This window comes from Hylobates moloch, unplaced genomic scaffold, assembly GCF_009828535.3.
Source record: "Hylobates moloch isolate HMO894 unplaced genomic scaffold, HMol_V3 SCAFFOLD_4, whole genome shotgun sequence".
NCBI lineage: Eukaryota > Metazoa > Chordata > Mammalia > Primates > Hylobatidae > Hylobates > Hylobates moloch.
Window position 1 is genome coordinate 122592682 of NW_026652279.1, and position 24590 is coordinate 122617271.

The 24590-nt window shown below is 37.5% G+C and overlaps 1 pseudogene; it reads right to left on the reverse strand.

Moving 5' to 3' along the window:
- Positions 1-17164: 17164 nt before the first annotated feature.
- On the reverse strand, positions 17165-18227 carry LOC116466432 (E3 ubiquitin-protein ligase FANCL-like; annotated as a pseudogene).
- Positions 18228-24590: the final 6363 nt, after the last annotated feature.

The window sequence follows — 24590 nt, forward strand, 5'->3', positions numbered from 1 at the left end:
TATATTTTAATTTTTTATGTAAATAAAGAAGAAATATTGAAAAAATTCCCTAATTTATTATATGTTCAATAAAATTTACTTGTATCAACAGAATTAGTATTCTTTGTTTTAACTTGAAATTTATACTCAACAAATGTATTGAATAACACATATCAAGTTTAGACAAATTGATGTTTATCACTATTGCTTTTCACAGCAAGTTAAGTTCATCATGAAGCATAGGGTACAAAAAAAAAAAAAAAAGGAGGAGAAAATCATATCCCAAGCTGTGACCTGGAGCCAAGTCTTGCTGAACCCACCTGAGCCCAACAGACCAGTAGACCAATTAGTGAGAAAATAAATGTTTACTTCTGAGATTATATAAATAATTAAAACATTATCATTCTAATCATTGGGAATATTAATATTAACAAAATTTTTTTCTCTATATGGCACATTTGTTCTAAAAAGAAATGTAGACTAAGAGGAAAGCAATTTTGATATTGAGGCCGGGTGTGGTGGCTCACGCCTGTAATCCCAGCACTTTGGGAGGTTGAGGCGAGTGGATCACCTGAGGTCAGGAGTTCAAGACTAGGCTGACCAACATGGCAAAAACCCCGTCTCTACTAAAAATACAAAAAATTAGCCAGGCATGGTGGCATGTGCCTGTAGTCCCAGCTACTCAGGAGGCTGAGGCAGGAGAATCGCTTGAACCGGAAGGCAGATGTTGCAGTGAGCCATGATTGCACCACTGCAATCCAGCCTTGGGGACAGAGTGAGACTCCATCTCAAAAAACAAAAATATTTTTTGATATCAAAAACATCTTTAATAACAGATGCACATATTAGTTTAGAGTTGAATAGATCAAGTATTTTTTGGTGTCTGTTTTTCTTGTTGTTGTTTATTAATATTTGTATATATCAGGAAAAGCTACCCAGAGAGAAAGAGTCTTGGTGGGTAAGTCAAAATGTAGCAATATAGACTGGGGGAAAAGATGTCAAGCAGATGGAAGAGAATCTGTAAAATCATAGAGTTGTGAAATCACCTGTTTATCAGCAATGAAAGTTTCATTCTTTCCAGATCTTAGAGAGAATATTATATGAATGTGCATGGTACAGAATACATACAGGTAGGCAGAGGTTAGCTATGTAGGGCCTTATTTGCAATCAGTAGATTTTTTTTGTTTTAATTATTAGGAATATAAAACCAATACAGCAATTTCATGGAAGGATAAGGAGTGTGAAATATTTGCTTTGTGGAGGAGAAATAGAGAAACAGGACTAATTCTGTATTATTCTGTATATTCTCCAGATGCTTCAGGCCATAAAAGAATAAAAATGAAAACATGAATTGGAGAGATATAGAAGAGGTATAAATGTAAATCTTGGTGAACTGCTTTGGGAGATAAAGCAAATACACGGTCTAGAATAATTTAGGTAATTTGGCAAACATCATTGTCAGCAACAAGTTCAAGACCTAGTTTTGAAAAGATAATGAATTCTAATGCATACATGGTGATTTGGATACATATGTATGATATCCAGATAGAGGATTCTAATAAGCAAATAGATAATCAGGTGTGGTCATGAGAAATGTTTTGCCTGATGCATATGTTTGGGAACCAATAGGCCATGTGTGGAAAGAAAAACTCTGATCATGGGTAAAGTACTAAGACAGAACATTACATTGGAAAACAGAAGGACAAAGCTCTCACAAGTTCAGGTAAAAAGGGGGACATATTTTGAGATAACCAGTTCTTTCTGCCACACTCAATGAAAAAGATGTATGCATTCTTCTGAATTTTTTGCTTTGTTTTAAAATGATGGAGAAGTTATATCATTTATATATCGAAGGGAAATACTTGAGATAGGAAATGTGAAATTGTGAAAGGAAAGGTATAACTCAAAAACAAGTCTCTGAGAAGAGAGTAAATCAGATCTACAGAAGCAAAATAGGTGACAGTTTTAAACAAGAGAGAAAACTCTGGTTTACACTGCTACAAAGGAGGAAATGATGTTATAAACGTTAAGTAAGTTGTTTGAGGGAGGAGTGGGAATTTGATGTCCTCATTTTTCTCTCTATGGTAAAGTATGGGGTCATTTACTGAGATAGAACAAGATGCAGTAGGATAGGAATACCAGAAGCCTTTGAATTTTAACATTCTCCATAATTGTGTGAATCTTTTTCAGCAGCTCATCAGCTAAAGGGCAGGGAGATATCATATATCTTCAATTTTTGTAACATAATTTCTTTTTAGAAAAGTAGCAATCAAAATAAACGATTATCCACATGTTAAATTGATTGAGTTGCTGTTGGAGGGCAAATGGGAATACATCATGCAAATGAGAGAAGAAAACACAAATTTTAATTTTGAATAAAGCTTTTTTCATGGTTTGAGTTCTTTCTAATTTGAAAACTACAGTTATGAGAACCAGTTATCATACTACTTCTGGGGTTAGTATAAACAGGTTAGAGGGGGGTTGAATAAACACAATTTTATATATTTTATTCAGTTTTAATTAGAATCAAGTAAGGAACTGATGAGGGTGGAAGAGGTGTGTTGGATAGATTGCTCAGCTTGAACAAAAAAATATCTGCACATGAGAAGTTCATCACAATTTTCTAGGTGATTGGATTAATCAGTAAATGTTAATATCCCACTACTCTGCTAGGATTATATTGGTTTTAAAAAATAGATGCTTCTAAAGAGTTTACATCAGAGAAACTAAAATTTTTTTAAAAATTGAAGGAAAATCAAAGAATTATTTTAGAGATAGAAGTAGTATGATAACTGGTGCTAAAGAAGACTAAATATCTTCAGTTTTTACTCAATAACAGCAATCTTCAAAATTCTATGTATTCAAAGGTGAGTTGTGTTCAATAATCATAGCTCCAGAAAGATATATATGAATTCAGACAGTTGACCACAATTCAATTGTGTAGGCAAAGGAGATATATAATTTCAAAAGCTCCTGACTCAGGGATATCATCTATGCTTATATTAAAATGCATGCTAAAGTTCTAATTAGCATACAGGGTAAAATATCAGAGTCATTTGCACAAAAATGTTCAGAGAAACAGATGAGGGAGAAACAGAGTAAATGAACTGAAAATTTACAGGAATATTAGAAAACCACAGAAATGAAGAAGAGAGAAATGAAGACAGGAATAAGAAAAAGATTTTTGATTATAAGTCAGTCTGGGTTAATGGAAGGAATATTTGGAATTAGAAGGGGTACATTCATATCCTATTTCTAGAAAATTATGATCTCACCATTTTGGTCTTGCATTTTATTTTTGTATATTTAATGAAATAATACTTGTCGTATTTTTCTCTAAGAACAGATGTTAGGATCCTAAATCAGTAATGAATCATCCTGCTATCCTAAAATTTTTCTCCTGACACTCTTTCTTTATCAAGATACTTCAATTTCTTTTATTTTCTAGAACATCAAATAAATGCAAACACTGATTTATACATGCATTTCTAGCAGAAAGCATTACTCTAGTACCAAGAAATCTAACAGAAATATCAATCTCAAATAAATAGCTTACAACATATATAATAGTATAGTGTAAAACTGGGGAAAATAATTGTCATCTCCTTACATATACTAAATATTATATTTACCTCTAAATCAAATAAGGGGGGAAAACAAGCTCCACAGTTGATATTTGCATTTCATTTCTCTGTCCTTACTCATAATGTATGTGTGTGTCTGTGTGTGTATACTTATATACACATACACATATTATATATACAAACATATATGCAAACATATATATGTATGTATATATACTCTTGCTAACCATATTACTTCTAAATCAATATTGCATACATTATTTGAACATTCTTAGAACTTATTTGGACCCGATTTGATAGTAATTTCAGGAATAAGCTCATGGAACATTTATAACTCAAAGAATATTTACCCAATTATACAGAAAGAATTCATTTCTGGAGCCCCATTCCAAGATGGCCAAACAGGAACAGCTCCGGTCTGCAGCTCCCAGTGTGATCGACGCAGAAGACAGGGGATTTCTGCATTTCCAACTGAGATACTTGGTTCATCTCACTGGGACTGGATGGACAGTGGGTTCAGCCCATGGAGGGTGAGGTAAAGCAGGGCGGGGCATCGTCTCACCCAGGAAGCACAAGGGGTTGGGGTATTTCCCTTTCCTAGTCAAGGGAAGCCATGACAGACTGTACCTGGAAAAACGGGACACCTCTGCCCAAATACTGCACTTTTCCCAAGGTCTTAGCAACCAGAAGACAAGGAGATTCTCTCCTGTGCCTGGATCGGTGGGTCCCATGCCCACAGAGCCTTGCTCACTGCTAGTGCAGCAGTCTGAGATCGAACTGTGAGGTGGCAGCCTGGCTAGGGGAGGGGCATCCGTCATTGCTGAGGCTTGAGTAAGTTAAACAAAGCGGCCAGGAAGCTCGAACTGGGCGGAGCCCACCACAGCTCAGGGAGGCCTACTGCCTCTAGGCTACACCTCTGTGGGCAGGGCATAGCTGAACAAAAGGTAGCAGACAACTTCTGCAGACTTAAACATCCCTGTCTGACAACACTGAAGAGAGCACTGGTTCTCCCAGCATGGCATTTGAGCTCTGAGAATGGACAGACTGCCTCCTCAAGTGGGTCCCTGACCCCTATGTAGCCTAACTGGGAGACACCTCCCAGTTAGGACATCTACACCAAAACCCCATCTGCAGGTCACCAACATCAAAGACCAAAGGTAGATAAAACCACAGAGATGGGGAGAAACCAGAGCAGAAAAGCTGAAAATTCTAAAAATCGAGAGCCTCTTCTCCTCCAAAGGATTGCAGCTCCTCGCCAGCAACAGAACAAAGCTGGAAGGAGAATGACTTTGATGAGTTGACAGAAGTAGGCTTCAGAAGGCCGGTAATAACAAACTTCTCCAAGCTAAAGGAGCATGTTCAAACCCATCGCAAAGAAGCTAAGAAACCTTGTAAAAGGGTTAGATGAATCACTAGCCAGAATAAACAGTGTAGAGAAGACCTTAAATGACTGGATGGAGCTAAAATCCATGGCATTAGAACTTCGTGACACATGCGCAAGCTTCAATAGGTGATTTGATCAAGTGGAAGAAAGGGTATCAGTGATTGAAGATCAAATTAATGAAATAAAGTGAGAAAACAGGGTTAGAGAAAAAAGAGTAAAAAGAAATGAACAAAGCCTCCAAAAAATATAGGACTATGTGAAAAGACTAAATCTACATTTGATTGGTGTACCTGAAAGTGATGGGGAGAATGGAACCAAGTTGGAAAACACTCTTCAGGATATTATCAAGGAGAACTTCCCCAATCTAACAAGGCAAGCCAACATTCAAATTCAGGAAATAGAGAGAACACCACAAAGATACTCCTTGAGATGAGCAACCCCAAGACATAATTGTCAGATTCACCAAGGTTGAAATGAAGGAAAAAATGTTAAGGGCAGCCAGAGAGAAAGGTTGAGTCACCCACAAAGGGAAACCCATCAGACTAATAGTGGATCTCTTGGCAGAAACTCTAAAAGCCAGAGGAGAGTGGGGGCCAATATTCAACATTCTTAAAGAAAAGAATTTTCAACCCAGAATTTTATATCCAGCCAAACTAAGCTTCATAAGCAAAGTAGAAATAAAATCCTTTACAGACGAGCAAATGCTGAGAGATTTTGTCACCACCAGGCCTGCCTTACAAGAGCTCCTGAAGGAAGCACTAAACATGGAAAGGAACAACTGGTACCAGTCACTGCAAAAACATGCCAAATTGTAAAAACCATCGGTGCTATTAATAAACTGCCTCAATTAACGAGCAAAATAACCAGCTATCATCATAATAACATGATCAAATTCACACATAACAATATTAACCTTAAATGTAAATGGGCTAAATGCCCCAATTAAAAGACACAGCTGGAAAATTGGATGAAGAGTCAAGACACATCAGTGTGCTGTATTCAGGAGACACATCTCACGTGCAAAGACGTACATAGGCACAAAATAAAGGGACGGAGGAAGATCTACCAAGCAAATGGAAAGCAAAAAAAAGCAGGGGTTGCGATCCTAGTCTCTGATAGAACAGACTTTAAACCAACAAAGATCAAGAGACAAAGAAGGCCATTACATAATTGTAAAGGAATAATTCAACAAGAAGAGCTAACTATCCTAAATACATTTGCACCCAATACAGGAGCACCTAGATTCATAAAGCAAGTCCTTACAGACCTACAAAGAGGCTTAGACTCCCACACAATAAAAATGGGAGATTTTAACACCCCACTGTCAATATTAGACAGATCAATGAGACAGAAGGTTAACAAGGATATCCATGACTTGAACTCAGCTCTGGACCAAGCAGACCTAATAGTCATCTACAGAACTCTCCAACCTAAATCAACAGAATATACATTTTCTCAGCACCACATCATACTTATTGTAAACGTGACCACATAATTGGAAGTAAAGCAGTCCTCAGCAAATGTAAAAGAACAGAAATCAAAACAAACTGTCTCTCAGAACACAGTACAATCAAATTAGAACTCGGGATTAAGAAACTCACTCAAAACCACACAACTACATGGAAACTGAACAACCTGCTCCTGAATGACTACTGGGTACATAATGAAATGAAGGCAGAAATAAAGATGTTCTTTAACACCAATGAGAACAAAGACACAACATACCTGAATCTCTGGGACACATTTAAAGCAGTGTGTAGAGGGAAATTTACAGCACTAAATGCCCACAAGAGAAAGCAGGAAAGATCTAAAATTGACACCCTAACATCACAATTAAAAGAACTACAGAAGCAAGAGCAAACAAATTCAAAAGCTAGCAGAAGGCAAGAAATAACTAAGATCAGAGCAGAACTGAAAGAGACAGAGACAAAAAAAACTCTTCAAAAAAATCAAGGAATCCAGGAGCTGATTTTTTGAAAAGATGAACAAAATTGACAGACTGCTAGCAAGACAAATAAAGAAAAAAAGAGAGAAGAATCAAATAGAGGCAATAAAAATGATAAAGGGGACATCACCACCAATCCCACAGAAATATAAACTACCATCAGAGAATACTATAAACACCTCTACGCAAATAAAATAGAAAATCTAGAAGAAATGATAAATTCCTGGACACATACACCCTCCCAAGACTAAACCAGGAAGAAGGTGAATCTCTGAATAGGCCAATAACAGGCTCTGAAATTGAGGCAATAATTAATAGCCTACCAACCAAAAAAAGTCCAGGAACAGATGGATTCACAGCTGAATTCTACCAGAGGTACAAATAGGAGCTGGTATCATTCCTTCTGAAATCAATCCAATCAATAGAAAAAGAGGGAATCCTCCCTAACTCATTTTATGAGGCCAACATCATCCTCATACCAAAGCCTGGCAGAGACACAATAAAAAAAGAGAATTTTAGACCAGTATCCCTGATGAACATCAATGCAAAAATCCTCAATAAAATACTGGCAAAGTGAATCCAGCAGCATATCAAAAAGCTTATCCACCACAATCAAGTTGGCTTCATCCCTGGGATGCAAGGCTGGTTCAATATACACAAGTCAATAAACATAATCCATTACATAAACAGAACCAACGACAAAAACCACATGATTATCTCAATAGATGCAGAAAAGGCCTTTGACAAAATTCAACCAGCCCTTCATGCTAAAAACTCTCAATAAACTAGGTATTGATAGAACGTTTCTCAAAATAATAAGAGCTATTTATGACAAACCCACAGCCAATATCATACTGAATGGGCAAAAACTGGAAGCATTCCCTTTCAAAACTGGCAGAAGGCAAGGATGCCCTCTCTCACTACTCCTATTCAACATAGTGTTGGAAGTTCTGGCAAGGGCAATCAGGCAAGAGAAAAAAGTAAAGGGTATTCAATTAAGAAAAGAGGAATTCAAATTGTTCATTTGCAGATGACAGGTTGTATATTTAGAAAATCCCACTGTCTCAGCCCAAAATCTCCTCAAGCTGATAAGCAACTTCAGCAAAGCCTCGGGATACAAAATCAATGTGCAAAAATCACAAGCATTCCTATACACCAATAACAGACAAACAGAGAGCCAAATCATGAGTGAACTCCCATTCACAATTGCTACAAAGAGAATAAAATACCTAGGAATCCAACTTACAAGGGATGTGAAAGACCTCTTCAAGAACTACAAACCACTGCTCAAAGAAATAAAAGAGGACACAAACAAATGGAAGAACATTCCATGCTCATAGATAAGAAGAATTGATATCGTGAAAATGGCCATACTGCCCACGGTAATTTATAGATTCAATGCCATTGTTATCAAGCTACCAATGACTTTCTTCACAGAATTGGAAAAAACTACTTCAAAGTTCATATGGAACCAAAAAAGAGCCCGCATGGCCAAGACAATCCTAAGCAAAAGGAACAAAGCTGGAGGCATCAGGCTACCTGGCTTCAAACAATACCACAAGGCTACAGTAACCAAAACAGCATGGTACTGGTACAAAAGCAGATATATAGACCAATGGAACAGAGCAGAGACCTCAGAAATAACACTATACATCTACAACAATCTAATCTTTGACAAACGTGACAAAAACAAGAAATGGGGAAAGGATTCCCTATTTAATAAATGGTGATGGGAAAACTGGCTAGCCATATATAGGAAGCTGAAAATGGATCCCTTCCTTTCACCTTATACAAAAATTAATTCAAGATGGATTAAAGACTTAAATATTGGAACTAAAACCATAAAATTCCTAGAAGAAAACCTAGGCAATACAATTCAGGACATAGGCATGGGCAAGGACTTTATGACTAAAATACCAAAAGTGATGGCAACAAAAGCCAAAATAGACAAATGGGATCTAATTAAACTAAAGAGCTTCTGCACAGCAAAAGAAACTACCATCAGAGTGAACAGGCAACCTATAGAATAGGAGAAAATTTTTGCAATCTACCCATCTGACAAAGGGCTAATATCCCGAATCTACAAAGAACTCAAACAAATTTACAAGAAAAAAAACAACCCCATCAAAAAGTGGGCAAAGGATATGAACAGACACTTCTCAAAAGAAGACATCTATGCAGCCAACAAACACATGAAAAAATGCTCATCATCACTGGTCATCAGAGAAATGCAAATCAAAACCACAATGAGATACCATCTCATGCCAGTTAGAACGGCAATCATTAAAAAGTCAGGAAACAACAGATGCTGGAGAGGATGTGGAGAAATAGGAACGTTTTTATACTGTTGGTGGGAGTATAAATTAATTCAACCATTGTGGAAGACAGTGTGGCTATTCCTCAGGGATCTAGAACTAGAAATGCCATCTGACCCAGCAATACCATTACTGGATATATACCCAAAGGATTATAAATTATGCTACTATAAAGACACATGCACCATGTATGTTTAATGAGGCACTATTCACAATAGCAAAGACTTGGAACCAACCCAAATGTCCAACAATGATAGACTGGATTAAGAAAATGTGGCACATATACAAAATGGAATACTATGCAGCCATAAAAATGATGAGTTCATGTCATTTGTAGGGACACGGATGAAGCTGGAAACCATCATCCTCAGCAAACTATCACAAGGACGGTAAACCAAACACCGCATGTTCTCACTCATAGGTGGGAATTGAACAACGAGATCACTTGGACACAAGGTGGGCAACATCACACACTGGGGCCTATCGGGGGTGGGGCACTGGGGGAGGGATAGCATTAGGATAAATGCCTAATGTATATGATGAGTTGATGGGTGCAGCAAGCCAACATGGCACATGTATACCTATGTATCAAACCTGTATGTTGTGCACATGTACCCTAGAACTTAAAGCATAATAAAAATAAAATAAAAAAAAGAATTCATTTCCAGTAGAAGTTTACTTTTTACAATCAACTCTCACGGGTGTCAGCAGCCTTGTCAGCTTCTCTGCTTGTTCCAAGCTTCTCTGCATGGCCAAGCAGCTAGGTAGGTCATTTGTCACAGAACATAAAGGAAACAATTCGCCACTTTTGAAGTGGGAAATCCAAACCTATCAGCCAGTCAGTAATTCTTGCTATAATTCCATCTTTGCATAATTAGGGAGACTGGTTGCCAGCCGTCTGCTCATGTGCAAAAGTAAAGCAACATCTTGGAGTTACTTTGCCATGTACGCACATAAATTTTTATGAAAGGTATATGTTCTGATCAGCAAAATACATTTAGGGAAAAAAATACACCTTTTTAAAAATGAACAACATATTTTACTTTTTAATGAAAACATAGTGATAGAGACTATTTATTTTGAACGATATCTTTTTACTGAGAAATTCTGTTCCAATTTGAAGCCAATGCTCTGGATTTTAAAAGAGCTGGTATGGCAGATCCCAGTGCAGATGTACTATATTTGACCTCCTAGTTATCCAAACTCTAAAACTACATAAAAGCAGGAGTTTATTGCCTTTATACCTCACTTGACTCTATCTGGTATAAATATGTTTCCCTTTCAAAATGATTCCAATACATATAAAACCAAGTTAAATATGCACACTATAAGGCAGAATTTTTTTGTCACATTTCTTAATTGGAAAATATATAGCAAAACTAAATAAAGTCCTTGGAGAAATCTGAAATAAATAACAGTGTGATACCATCAATTTCTCAGAAACAATATATAATTTATGATTACATTTTAAATCTCAGTGCCAAATGCCATACATAACCTCTCAGCTGTAATGTAGTTTATAGAAATCAATCCTATCAATCAAATGAAAAATAGATTCAACACACAAAACTGATTGAATTGCTTAAAATAAAAGCACTGAGCTCTTAAAACACATTTTTTCAAATAATCTACTTTCCTATTTTTATTGAAGCTACTTATAGTAATAGAAACTTAATTTGTTTTTAAGAAATTCTTGAAGTCAATTTTGCCAATGCACCTTTTTAAGTTGAAGATTTTTTTTCTTAAATGCAACAAATTATTTATTTTAAAGCAAAAGAATGAAAGTTATCACTTTTTTATTTTCATACCTCCTCAAATAAACTTTGTACTACTTTGAGTGGTTTTGTTTGTTTGTTTTAATATATGTCACCTGGACTTAAAGACTGTGTAGACAAAGTCATCTTTGCTTTTGTGTTTAAATTATAGTGGCTCGAAATCTGCTCATAGAAATAATCAGGCAGTGAAACTCAACAAAGAATCAGCATTTCAGACACCCCTAAGAGAACAGCTTACATGAATATATAGTGAACAGTGCCATTTTCTATATCTATATGGTAACTCCATTTTCTTCCTCTCCTGCTCAGACCAGCCTTGCCAGAAACCTATTTCTGCAGACCACCTACTGGAACCTTGTCTTTGCCACTATCAGTAATGTTCCCCAACACAATCAAGTAGATATCTTTGTCACAGGTCTCATCTTCCACTGTTCCCAAAACCACAGACTCTCTATGAACCAAAGCTATGCTGAGTACTGTGCTAGGCTGGAAGAATAGCCCTCACATTTGGTCACCTGTTGTCCCCAGAGTTTCACAGAGTTTTCTATAACAGAGTTCTATTAGCTTTTGGATATAATACTCCCAACTCAGAATCTAACAGTGCCTTATTAAAAATAATGTATTGTCATATTTTGGTACTGGCCCCTTAACAGTAAGGGATTAAATTCCAGAGAAAGGAATTCAAACCCAGTTCCAGACACATGCTGAGAAGAATATGGGTGTCCAGACACTCCCTCCATTACTTTCTAATCTTCTCTTGTGGCCCTTGATAGAAATAAGTGCACCATACCTAGTGATATATACAATATATCACCAGATCTGAGCTGGATATTCTTTGTAGGTTGTCCATAACAGTGGGAACAGCTGCCATTGAACTAGGCCTTCTGGATTCCATGTGGATGAATGAATTCTTGTATGCTGGGGCCAAGCGGCAGATCTTAATCATAAAACAAGGTAGCAGAGATTGCCATCATGGGCTGAAGAGCCAAAGCATCAATCAAATGGTTTGACTCCTAAAAATTTTGGATATTAGCTTTGATCATATTATCCATGATGGATTTGAGACAGATAAGCAAACTACCAAATATAATCCTATTTGATTTGTATAATTAGGAATCCTTAATTCACTTGAACAGAAATCTAACTAGAGTCACTAAAACAGAGATTAATTGATACTCAGAAAAATTTGAGCTACTTTATAAATTCAGAATTCCTTGATTGAAGCAGAAGATGGCCCCAACTTTTATATTATAACTCTTCTTCTTAACCTTCCCCAAAGGGAGGTGTGGGTATTACCATGTGAATTTACATTATGGGAAATAACCAGACTTTTTTGGTATTACCACGTATTGGCACTGAACTGACAATAACTGCTAAACACTTAAAAGAGCACAGTGGTTCACCATCCAAAGTAGGACAATAAGAAGTAAGGTGATGGATAAAGTTTTGGCTTGTGTTCATCTTGCAGTGGGCCCCTCAAAATACCTTTTGGTATTTTCTCAACTTTGTAATGCTAAATTGGAAATAAACATATTTCATAACTGGTCAAATCTTCACATTGATTTTCTGACCCTTTAAATAGGGCTACTATAGCAGGAATGGCCAAATGGAAGTCAAATGAAATGCCTCTCTATAAAAAGCAAAAGCAATACCACAATCCTGAGGAATTGCAGTGATTAGTACCATCACCAAGAACTTGTAAAATGCAGGAGTGATAACTCAACACATTCCAGTTCAGATGCATCTTGTAGAATGACAGTGGACTATCACAACTGGGTGATGACTACAGTTGCAGGTATTTTTTCAAGGATGGATACACAATTGGAACAAATTACTACATCCTCTGACCCTCTGACATGTAATATGCAACTATTGGTTTGGTAAATTATTTTAATTTATACCTGCTAGAAACAATTATCAGAAGCATTTTGTTTTCAGCTGACAAGGACAGCAGTGTATCTTGCTCGCCTCTCTAGGCTATGTCAACTTTCTAGCCCTATGTAATAATTAATCTTCAGGGAACTTGATAGCCTCTCTATTTCAAAGATTACCATGCTGAATCATTTTATTATTGAGATTATGTTTATTGTCAAGAACTGTGCAGAATCTGAGCTTTTACCCTATTTAATGGATACAAGTTAGTCTGTAACTGTTTTGTGGGTTCCAGAAGACATGAGACTCTTGGACCAAAGACAAAGGACTTTATTACTCACATCAAGGGCAGCATTTAAAATTCCTTGCTGGTTAGTGTTAATTCCCCATCTTCTTTGAAATGCCATGTGAATGTCACAGGACCCATGATGGATGTGTGTACATTCAGTGGCTATATGACAAGAAAACAAATCCAAGCCGAACTTTGGAAATTCACCACTTTTAAAATAAGCAAAAGCAAAGCAAGTGGAAGCATGCTTATTCTTTGCATTGGGGGAGATGTTACTTCATCACTCAAAGTTGTTCACTGCAAACACAACTCTAAAAATGGCCTGGGTAATTAGGGCCATGCATTTTTGGCCTATCCTGCAAGAATGCATAGGGGCACAGTCAAGGCCCATGCTGGATTCCCTCTCCCAATACTGATTAAATCTGGTGATCAGGAAGAAACAACAAAAAGCAACCTCAGATGAGAGGAATTTTCACAGATTTGTAAATAAGTTGATGATTTCTGTGGATGTTAGTCAGCCTTTGTCCTCACAAACCTAGTTGCTGTGTTCGCAAGGGTACTATCCATGGCATCAGAAAAAATGGGCTTATATTCTAAAGTCTTATCTGGCAACAGCCACTGATGAATGTTCAACCTACTCAAAAATAGCACCATTCTTTGGAGCTCAACCCACCACCTTGTGACAGGTGGATTGCATTGGATTGCACTGGAACCCACCTCTCATGAAAAGGACAGTTATCATTGGTTAAACAGTTTGTCTTGATGTGGATTTTCATTCACTGGCCACAGTGCTTTTGGAAGAACCAGATTCATGTGCTTATAGATTTTCTTAAACATTATGGTATTCTGTGAAGCACTGCTTTTGACCAAACCACTATTTTTTAGAAAATGAAGTGTGATAATTAGATCATGCTCATGAAATTCACTGGTCTTACCTTGTTTTCTATCATCCTGAAGCATTTGCCTTGATTGAATAGTGGAATGATATTTTCAAGAATCAGGTATGACACTACTTGTTTGGCAATATCTTGAGGGCCTGGGTAATTCCCCTGGAATGCAGTATATGCTCTAAATCAGTGACCAATATGTGGTTCTGTTCATTCCTGGTCAGTATTTGCAGGCCTGGGAATCAAACATAGAAATGGGAATGTTTTCTTTCTGTAATAATTCAATAATCTGTTGACATAAATGTTACTTTCAATGATTGTGAATTTGGGCTCTTCTGATCTAGGCATCTTAGTTCATGAGGGAGTAATGCCTCTACCATGAGTCACTATCAATCGTTCTGTTAAAACTGAAGTTAAATTTAACACTTAGTTCACTTTAGGTTTCTCATGCAAGTGAATCAATGGACAAAGAAGGGACTGATTGTGCTGACTGTGGTAAATAATTTTAACTATTTTAAGGAAATTGAGTTACTACGGATTAGTGAGGTTAAGAATAAGCATACCTGGAATACTTCTGTTTGCAGAAGGGTGCTGCTCAGTACTTCAATGACAAGTGATAAAAAGCAACGGTAAACTACAATTACATTTAGGCAGGACTGATAATGAACCAGACTGCTCAGAAAAGAAAGTTTGGGTCAACTCACCAGGCCAAAAACTATAACTAGCAAAGTGCTTGCTTAGAGCAAAGACTATGTAGAAAAGGCAGTGTATGAAGATAGTTACAAATAGCAGGTATGAACACATGACTGACTATAATAGTTATAAATAAATATTTCTTCCTATTCTGATATATGCTTATAAATACATTAATTATCATCTTCTGCTCTCCCTTTCCCCCGTAACATAACATAAAATGTTTTAGTCTCACATCTCAGTATTTAAGTTACAAACCATAAAAGGGTCAGTGTGGTTCAATTAGAAATGAACATTGCCAAGTTAGATAGAAAAACATCATATCCTTTTGAAAAGAGAGTCAGCATGTTTTTGGTTGTATAAGGGATACTAGTATAATTTTAGATGGAAATATGCCTTTGCTATTATCTATACTATGAAGTTAAGTAAAATTAAAAGACATATATATAGATGCCAAATTGACAAATATTGGAACATAATGTCTCTTTACTATGCCAATTTAGCAAAGTTGAAATGGGCCTTTCCTTTGCAGTACCAGATTGGAGATATTTAAGATATTTAATTTGGATATACAAAAATTTGTGCAATATTTGTAAGGTATGAGTGAGTGAAAACCATTTTAATGCACTGAGTTTGGTATAGGGTGCCTGACAATATGGCATATCACACTTGTTGTCTTTGTTCTGTTAACTCAGAAACTGGCATGAGACAGCACCCAGATCTACACCTCTACCAGCTCCCACAAAATCTTCTTTTACAACTTCTCCATACAATGATCCAGGTATGTGTTTAATTCTGTGGTAAACAATGAATAAAACAAGATTTTCCTGTAGATCATTCATATCATCAAGTTTAGATGTGGGAAAAGAAAGAGGTTTTATTTTGTCCTTGTACATTCCAGTTTTTCTTTGCACTCCTCCAAGTTATATGGAGCTCTCTCTCCTGAACACTGGTTAGGGTGACCTATCATGACTTCAGGGTCCCATTAGACATAAAGTTAACAGCCTTGTATAGACTTATTACCAGCTCTCACAACTGTGTTACATCTAATCCCTATAACAATTTCCTTCATTGTGTCACTCATAGGGATCTGCTTCTCTGATCAAATTCTGACACAGATAGTGTAATGAATTCTTCCTGACCCAACTGCACAGATTAAATTTCCCCAGACCATGGCATTGTAAAACCACCTTTGCAAAATTATGCAGCAAGAGGAATCTGACATAGTTGACTCCATCTTGCTATTAACCTCCCAGCTGTCCTTGGTCATTCCTGCATGTAGACCAAACTAACTTTGGGAGAAATTTAGTTTATAGTTTAGCCTTAAAGCAAGGATGATAATAGCCCTTTCCAAAACTAAACAGCCTCTGTAAAACAATTAAAGAACACAAGGTTGAGAATGAGAGGGGCCTGAATTCTGTTAAGTTGTAGGCATAGTTAAACAATAACCATCCATTGTTATGGACGTCACAAGATTTATAATTTCCCCAGTTACACCTGTAGTTAACATTACTGTTGTAGAACATAAGGTTCTACAATTTTGAGATGTCTTTTTAGACTTTCGCATTTCTGAGGATGGCTAACTCCACCTGGACTTGTGATTCATGACTCAACTAACTGGTTGTGTGGCCTGCGGAACCACGAACCAATTAAACCTCTTTTCTGTGGAAATTACACAGTCTCACGTATTTCTTTATAGCAATACAAGAATGGCCTAATACAGAAAATTGAGACTGAGGAGTGGGGTGTTGCTATAGACACCAAAAATGTGGAAGAGACTTTGGAACTGGTAACAGGCAGAGTTTGGAAGAGTTTGGAGAGATCAGAAAAATATAGGAAGATGAGGGAATGTTTGGAACTTCTTAGAGACTGGTTAAATAATTGTGACCAAAATGCTAATAGTGATATTGGCAGTGAAATACAGGATGCCAAGGTCTCAGCTGGAAGTGAGGAATTTATTGGGAACTGGAGCAAAGTCACATGAATTATGCCTTAACAAAGAGCCTGAATGCATTCTGTTCATGCCCTAGGGATCTGTGAAAGTTTGAACTTCAGAGTGATGATTTAGGGTATCTGGCAAAAGAAACTTATAAGCAGGAAAGCATTGAAGAAGTGGCCTAGCTGCTTTGAACAGCCTTCACACTGATGCAGGAGCAAAGAAATTACTTAAAGTTAGAATTTACATTTATTTTTTCTTTTTTTTGATCTTGTATAACATTTTATTTAGCATTCTTATACATTACACAAAATAAATACTTGGATAACTCACATCTAACAAACTATATATGTATTTTTTCCATAGGAAAGCACAAGGAGAAGACAGAAATATCAAGAGTCTCAAGAACTTTTGAATGAAGTAAAGAGTTTCCCACAAAAAATCAGCTATAGACAATTCCCAAACTCATTTTATGAACCTCATCAAGATTTTACCAGTCCAGATATATTCAAGAAGTCAAGATCTCCATCTTGGTATAAATACACTTCCACAGTCAGCACGGAGATCACAGACTTAGAAAGTTCAACTGGACTTTGGCCTACAATTTCCCAGTTTACTCTTAGTGAAGAGACAAAGGCAGATGTTTATTATTATTGCATCATCATACCTGTCCTTTTGATGTTAGAATGTCTTGCTTTATATTTTCTCTGAAGATATCAAAATTCCTTTTGATAATTTTTTAAGTTTCCAGCTCTTCACCGAAATGTTATATTCTTATTTCAGTGTTTCCTTCCAGATATTTTTAAGGTAACTGGCTTACTACAATATGGACATTCACTAAATATGATGTTAAAACTCTGTCTACTAGTTAGTAGTCCTCTCAGCCACTCATATAAGCATATTTGATGGAAAGGTTGTCCACACTGGGATTTATCACACACTTGATCAGGAATGGTACCGTCAAGTTGATAAGCATAACAAATTCCACAATCCATAGTAAAATCAGATTTTTCCAGGATAGCACGAGCTGGAAAATCAATTTCTAAATCATCTTTCAAATTTTGTAATACACTATTTTCTGGATCCCACAAATGTATGTTCCTGCTCAGCTTAATTCCCAGGGGTTTTACCACATGGTCAGCTCCAAGAAAGAAGCACTCAGGAAGCATAGTAGGATGCCTGGGGTCTACCTCTATATTTATGGAAACATTATTCCCTAATGCAATTCTGCGTGCCGTTGCACTCCGTGGAGGTTTTTCTGGCTCAAGTACCCAGGTCTTCTCATCGATTTCAAAATCCATAACATCCCAGAATGCCTTTAGTGATTCTACTGCTGCCAAAAACTGACTATAAATGCTTATTAAGGAGCTCTGAGGTGTCCAGGAAGCACAAAATGGAACAGGAAAATCCACAAAATAATCTGGTGATTCTGCAGGATACTTTGCCTTCAACTTGAGTGATTAAATGCTCTCTACCAGAAGCATCTTCTGCTTTTAACTTGATGGTACTGAAGCAGGTATCAGCATACACAAGTCTGAGCCGAGATGAATCCCTCATACACGGTTTTCGACCGGTTCTGGGGCAGAAGCAGCGGGCACTGGCGCAACAGGCTCGCTTTCGTCACCGCCATGGCTCGAAGTCCGGAGAGACACAGAAAAGCTCTAGACCTGCCAAGTCCTGCACATGCGCAGTCCGCTTGCGCTCGGACGCCGCGGAGCCTAGAATTTACATTTAAAAGAAAAGCAGAGTATACAAGTTTGAAAAATATGCAGCCTGGCCATGTGGCAGAGAAAGAAACTATGCCTATTTTATCAGAATTCAGGCCCCTTTCATAATCTGAACCTTAAAGACTTCCATTAGTTTTACAAAGGTGGTTTAGTTTGGGGAGGGGCTATTATCATCTTCGGTTTAAAGTTAAACTATAGACTAAATTCCTCAAGTTAGCTTGGCCTAAGCCCGGGGATGACCAAGGACTGCTTGGAAGTCAGAAGCAAGATGAAGTCAACCATGTTAGATTTCTCACCATCACAATTTTGCACAGGCTGTTTCAGGAGAACAGGAGAAGGTCAGAGGGATACTTTGTTTCTGAAGCCCTTCCAATATCTTTCTTCTCAAAGCACTCAGCATGGCAAAGCACCATAATTTTGCATACCATTTTCTGAGCCCCAATAGTATTCAATGCCTAATAGTGTGCATGGTACTAATAAATCTTTAATAAATTCTGGATCACTGGTTATGATGATTTTTTTGTTTGTTTTATTGTTTGTTTTTGAGACAGAGTCCTACTCTGTTGCTCAGGCTAAAGTGCAGTGGCATGATCTCGGCTCACTGCAAGCTCTACCTCCCAGGTTCAAGTGATTATTGTGCCTCAGCCTCCCAAGTAGTTGGGATTACAGGTAACTGACAACACATCCAGCCAATTTTTGTATATTTAGTAGAGGTGGGGTTTCACCATGTTGGCCAGGCTGGTCTCCAACTTCTTACCTCAAGTGATCTGCCTGCCACGGCTTCCCAAACTGCTGGGATTACAGGCATGAGCCACTGTACCTGGCCTGATGATGGTTTTTGATATCTCTCACTATCAGCTGTGACCAATCCTTTGAATGAGAGGACTTTTTGGTATATCTGTAGTGGCAGATATCACAAAAATTATGCACAGATTTTTTTTTTTTTTTTTTTTTTTTTTTTAGCTCATCAGCTATTGTTAGTGTTAGCGTATTTTATGTGTGGCCCAAGACAATTCTCCCAGTGTGGCCCAGGGAAGCCAAAAGGTTGTACACCTGTGATTAAGCTCATCCTTCTCAAATATTTGATTTGCATTTCCACTCTATTCTTCTTACTTGTTTTGAACCTCTTAGACCCCAAGAATTGACCTAGCCCTAGATGTGCCGGTCATACCTACCCCATCTCCAGAGAGACAGATCAGAAAAAAAATCTATAACACTGAGGGCAATGGGTACCAAAAATATGTGTAATAGAGCAATTCAAGAGTCCTTCTTGAATTTTGTGTTAAATTTCTATTTATTTATTTATTATTTTCTTTATTTTTTGAGAGATGGAGTCTTGGTCTGTGGCCCAGGCCGGAGTGCAGTGGCCCAATCTCAGCTCACTGCAACCTCTGCCTCCCAGGTTCAAGCGATTCTCCTGCCTCAGCTTCCCAAGTAGCTGGGACTACAGGCGTGCACCACCACCCTCAGCTACTTTTTGTATTTTTTAGTAGAGATAGCGTTTCACTACATGTTGGCCAGGCTGGTCTCAAACTCCTGACCTCAAGTGATCTGCCCGCCACGGCCTCCCAAAGTGCTGGGGTTATAGGCGTGAGTCACTGTGCCTGCCCAATTTTTTTTTAAAATAAAAAGTAGTAATATAACTTAAGACAATGGGCAAAATGATAGAATTATGAGGTCAAATTGAAAGCAAAACTATGAAAACCTTATGAATACTATTTTAAATGTAAAAACTATTACACGTTATACATTTGATATTTTTCACTCAACTTTTTATTTTCAAGGTCTTTCATAGTTTTTAAACTTATTAGTGGAGTTTTCAGTGCATTTCTTTATCCTAAGAAACTAACTTTGTAACTCTTTTGCCATATAACTAAATATACCTTATGTATTTATTTTAAGAGGTTTTATTTTTATGTAGGTAGGCTAAGGTGAATAGAAGAAAATTGCAACTGAAAAGATAGTTTCTTAGTCATATACTATGGTCTGAATATTTGTGCCCCTCAATTAATAACTTGAAATTCTAACTCTCCGGGTGATGGTATTAGGAGTTGGTACCATTACCCATGGCAAATATTCAAGTTACTGGTGGCGAATATGTACAGGTCCACAGCAACCTTAATTCTTGCCTCCTTAGAAGAACGAATTTGACTGAGGGGTATAAGGCAGAAAAAGAGACTGAGGCAAGTTTTAGAGCAGGAGTGGAAGTTTTATTTAAAAAGCTTTGGAATAGAAAATAAAGGAAGGGATACTTCAAGAGACCCAAGCAGGCACCGAGGTCAAGTGCCATGTTTAATCATGATCCTAGGACTTTATAGGCTGGCCCCTTTCCAGTGATTCTTCCCTTAGGGTGGGCGGCCCACATGCACAGTGCCCTCCTTACCCTTGAAAGGTGAGCACTCACAGTGTGTTTAGGAAGTTGTATGCAAGCCCATCTCAGGCTTTCTTCCCTTTTCCAGTGGTGTGCCCCCAGAAGGTGACACTCCACCATTTTGTCTTTTGATACATATGCCTGGGAAGTTGCTTCTCCCAGGAGCCTGCACTCAATTAACAATTTGCAACAGGTGTGGACCATCACGAAATGGCCTCTCCCTGGAACCACCAATTTATCACTTTTGGAGAGGCAATGTTATAATTGCCAAACAATCACCCAACATTCCTAGTGGATGGAGGAGAGCCTTCCCTGCCCCGCTCATGTCTGTCTAACTACCTGTAAAAATACCTTTGGAAAGTGAGGTAGAAATGAAGGTGGAACTTAGTGCCCTTATAAAAGTGATCTGAGAAATACCCCCTTACCCTTTCCACCATGTAAGGACACAGCTAGAAGGCACTATTTGTGAACTAGGAAGTAGGCTCTCATCACATGGAGTCAGTGTCCTGATCTTGGACTTTCCAGACTCCCAAGATTGTAAGAAATAAATTTCTGTCGTTTGAGTTACTCAGTTTATGGTATTTTGTTATAACAGCCCCAATGCACCAAGACAACATAGTTCCTAAGAGGAAGAAGATATCATAAAATGGGGGTTCACACTGAGAAACACAGGGGTCTTCTAGTGAGTTCTGGAGAATAGTTGTCTAGTACTTGACCCAGGGGTTGATAAGGACAGGATAGTCACCTAGAGTGTGAAAGCCTGACATGGGATGTTGTCGTGGACTCTGGATTCATTGATTTGTATTTGAAAGCATGTTCCTGGGTGAGTTGTTTACTATCCCTAAAAACTGGCTAACTCTAGGAGGTACAGTCCCTCTAAAGTCAGCAAGGCTCCAATGTCAAAGCATTAGAACACAGAAAATAAAATACAATGCTAACAATATAAGTGAATACAGTGATCATAGTTGAATATAGTGCTAACAATATAAGTGGCTTATTAAACAATTCCCCTTACCTATGATACAAAAACAGACATATTTTTAATTCAGGAATATCAGAATTTAAGAATCAGGCACAGTTTCTGTTAAATCTGTGATAAAAAAAGTATTTTATATTGTCAATCTAAATTCAAGTTGTGGAAAAACAGAGTACAGACTACTGCCTAGGTCTTTTCATTTTATTTAAAAAGAAAAAAATTGTATTGAAGTGTTTCTATTCAGCATTATTCACATGTGTTTTGAGTTTGGGTAATTGTAGACGTGAAATGAGTGTCAGAAAGGGCCTTGCAGTCTTTGTACTTTTAAATGCTTGTGGATTTCACTGCAATTTAAGGTCATGTAAACAGAGAAAAAACTCACAGCTTTGAAATCACCATGCTATTCATCAAGGAAAGATGTTTGGGGCCCAATTTTTCTATTGGAATAGAAGATAGAGAAGGCCATTTAGAAGCCCTGCACTGTAAAAGTCCAGGTGTCATTCTCCTTCCCTCCCTCATCACAGCTTTCTAAAGATTTCCTGATCACTCAAAGGAGATAATCTAACCAACGTACAAACTGGAAAAATAGTAAAGTGTTAAGATGAAGGAGGATATTTCATGCAAATGTATTTAAGACTGGCCTGTTAAACTCAATTGACCACTACTTTTCATATGATTTGAATAGAAAAATATATTCCATATATTATTCAGAGTATTATGAAACAAAACTGAGAAAACCTTGGTGTTTTAGAGGACTTTCATGTATTTAGTCATTCACTCATTTATTAAACAAATATTTGTTGATTGCCTACTGGGAGCCAGTTCTATTTGCTGGGAATTTAATGCTGAGGATGAGAAGCAGGAACTCTGTCATAAAACAGATTAAGGAAATAAACCACATCTAATCATATGTATATGCACAAGAGTTCCACAAAATCTGAGACTCAAAGAAGGGCCAGAATATTGAAGCTTATATAATTGCATCCTGAGCTAAAGAAAGGAATAGGAAATTGGGGCTTCTTGGGGCAACACAAGTTATGGGAAGGTGAGGCAAGGAAATGTATGGTAAATAAAGGTGGTCTTGTTACACAGAAAAAAGTCTCCCAGGTAACAAAAGTAGTCAATGAGCAGCCCTGAGAAGAGATGACAGCCTTACTGGGTTAGTATCGGCCTCTAGGCTCCTCTCCAGCGATTTGAGTCAATCTTTTGTGGCTGGAAGAATTCCTGGGAAGGGGATTTATGACATGTAAGATTCATTTGGAGGATCCATCTTTATGCAGATAAGAGGAGCTGAGAAAAAGCCTCTGCTTGAATCCACTGTTTTCCCAAGTGCCTCCAGTTCAAAGTGATCAGCACACTGAAGCATCACATTCTGGGGTGACATCTCCTGAATTGGACCTACATTTTAGGTAAGATATTACATTCTGATATGCAACTTTTATTTCATTAACCAAATTATATATCTTATATAAATTAGTTGCTCTCAAATATAAGCAACAGATCCTGTGATTCAAACCAACTCTACGAATAAGGAAACATTGTAGTACGTAGCAAGAGGTAGGATAGACTCAATCAGCTGGTGAGTCCAAGTCTCCATCTCTGTTTCTTCGTGGAGCCCCTTGACTCTGGCCCACTGTGTTGCCTCAGCCTTTAGATCAACTTCTATTGTGGCCACAAGATGGCAGCCAGCAGCCATAGGGGCAAAAAGCCTTTGTTCATACCTAAAAGAAGAGAGATCTATCCTTTAAATATGGGAGAAAATGTCTTGTTATCTGACTGTGTCCCCTCTGGGTGAGTAATAGTCATTATGTCATGTAGTAATTCTCTAACATCTGAATTGCTGAAATAATTACAAGAAAAAGTAGTGGGATTTCCCTAGAGCTAGGCATGCTATGAGATTTCCTTGCACAGAGAATAGGTGAATTCTACCCACTTTTACTGTCATCCTCATGTTCCGGCCAACGAAGCCCAGTGACCCAAAAGGAAGAAAAAATGGGAGATACATTTTGGCTAGGCAACAAGAATTCTTTAGTAGTTAGTTATAAGAAAAATTTTTATGCTATACCTAAATCTGAAGTTCAGGGATTGTCTGACTAAGTATGTACAAGACACTGCATGGGCTGACCAGAGTATAAAGATAAATTAAGTCTAGTAGAAAAGTATAGATTTTTTAAATGATAGGAAATGACATCTTAAAATGCTAGGAATACATCTGTGGTTCATCTCCCATTGGGCCAGTTTGCCCAAATATGACTGAAGATATGAGAGCATCTGAACCTTAGAAAAACCACATAATTTTTCTTCTTTCACAAGTATTATTTTTTGCAGATAACAGAATGAATGTAGGAGTTTTTTTTTCTTTTTCTTTAGTAATATCCATGGAATATTCTACTAAAAATATGGACTTTAAAGTCGAATAATGGAGACTCAAAAATTGATTCTACCTACCACTTAACAGCTTGGCCACCGGCGTCAAGTAACAGCCTCTCAGCCTCCTCTGAGACAGATATTTATAAAATATCTATTCATAATATTTACTACTCCATTTCCACCCTGCTATGAAGAACTACCTGAGACTGGGTCATTTATAAAGAAAACAGGTTTAATTGACTCACAATTTCACATGGCTGGGGAGGAACCTTACAATCATGGCCAAAAGCAAAGGAGAAGCAAGGCCCATCTTACATGGTCGCAGGAGAGACAGAGAAAGCAAAATGGGAAGCGCCACACTTTTAAACCATCAGATCTCGTGAGAGCTCACTCACTAGTATGAGAACAGGAAGGGGGAAATCTGCCACCATGATCCAATCACCTCCCACTAGGCTCCTTCTGACACATGGGTATTACAATTTGGCAT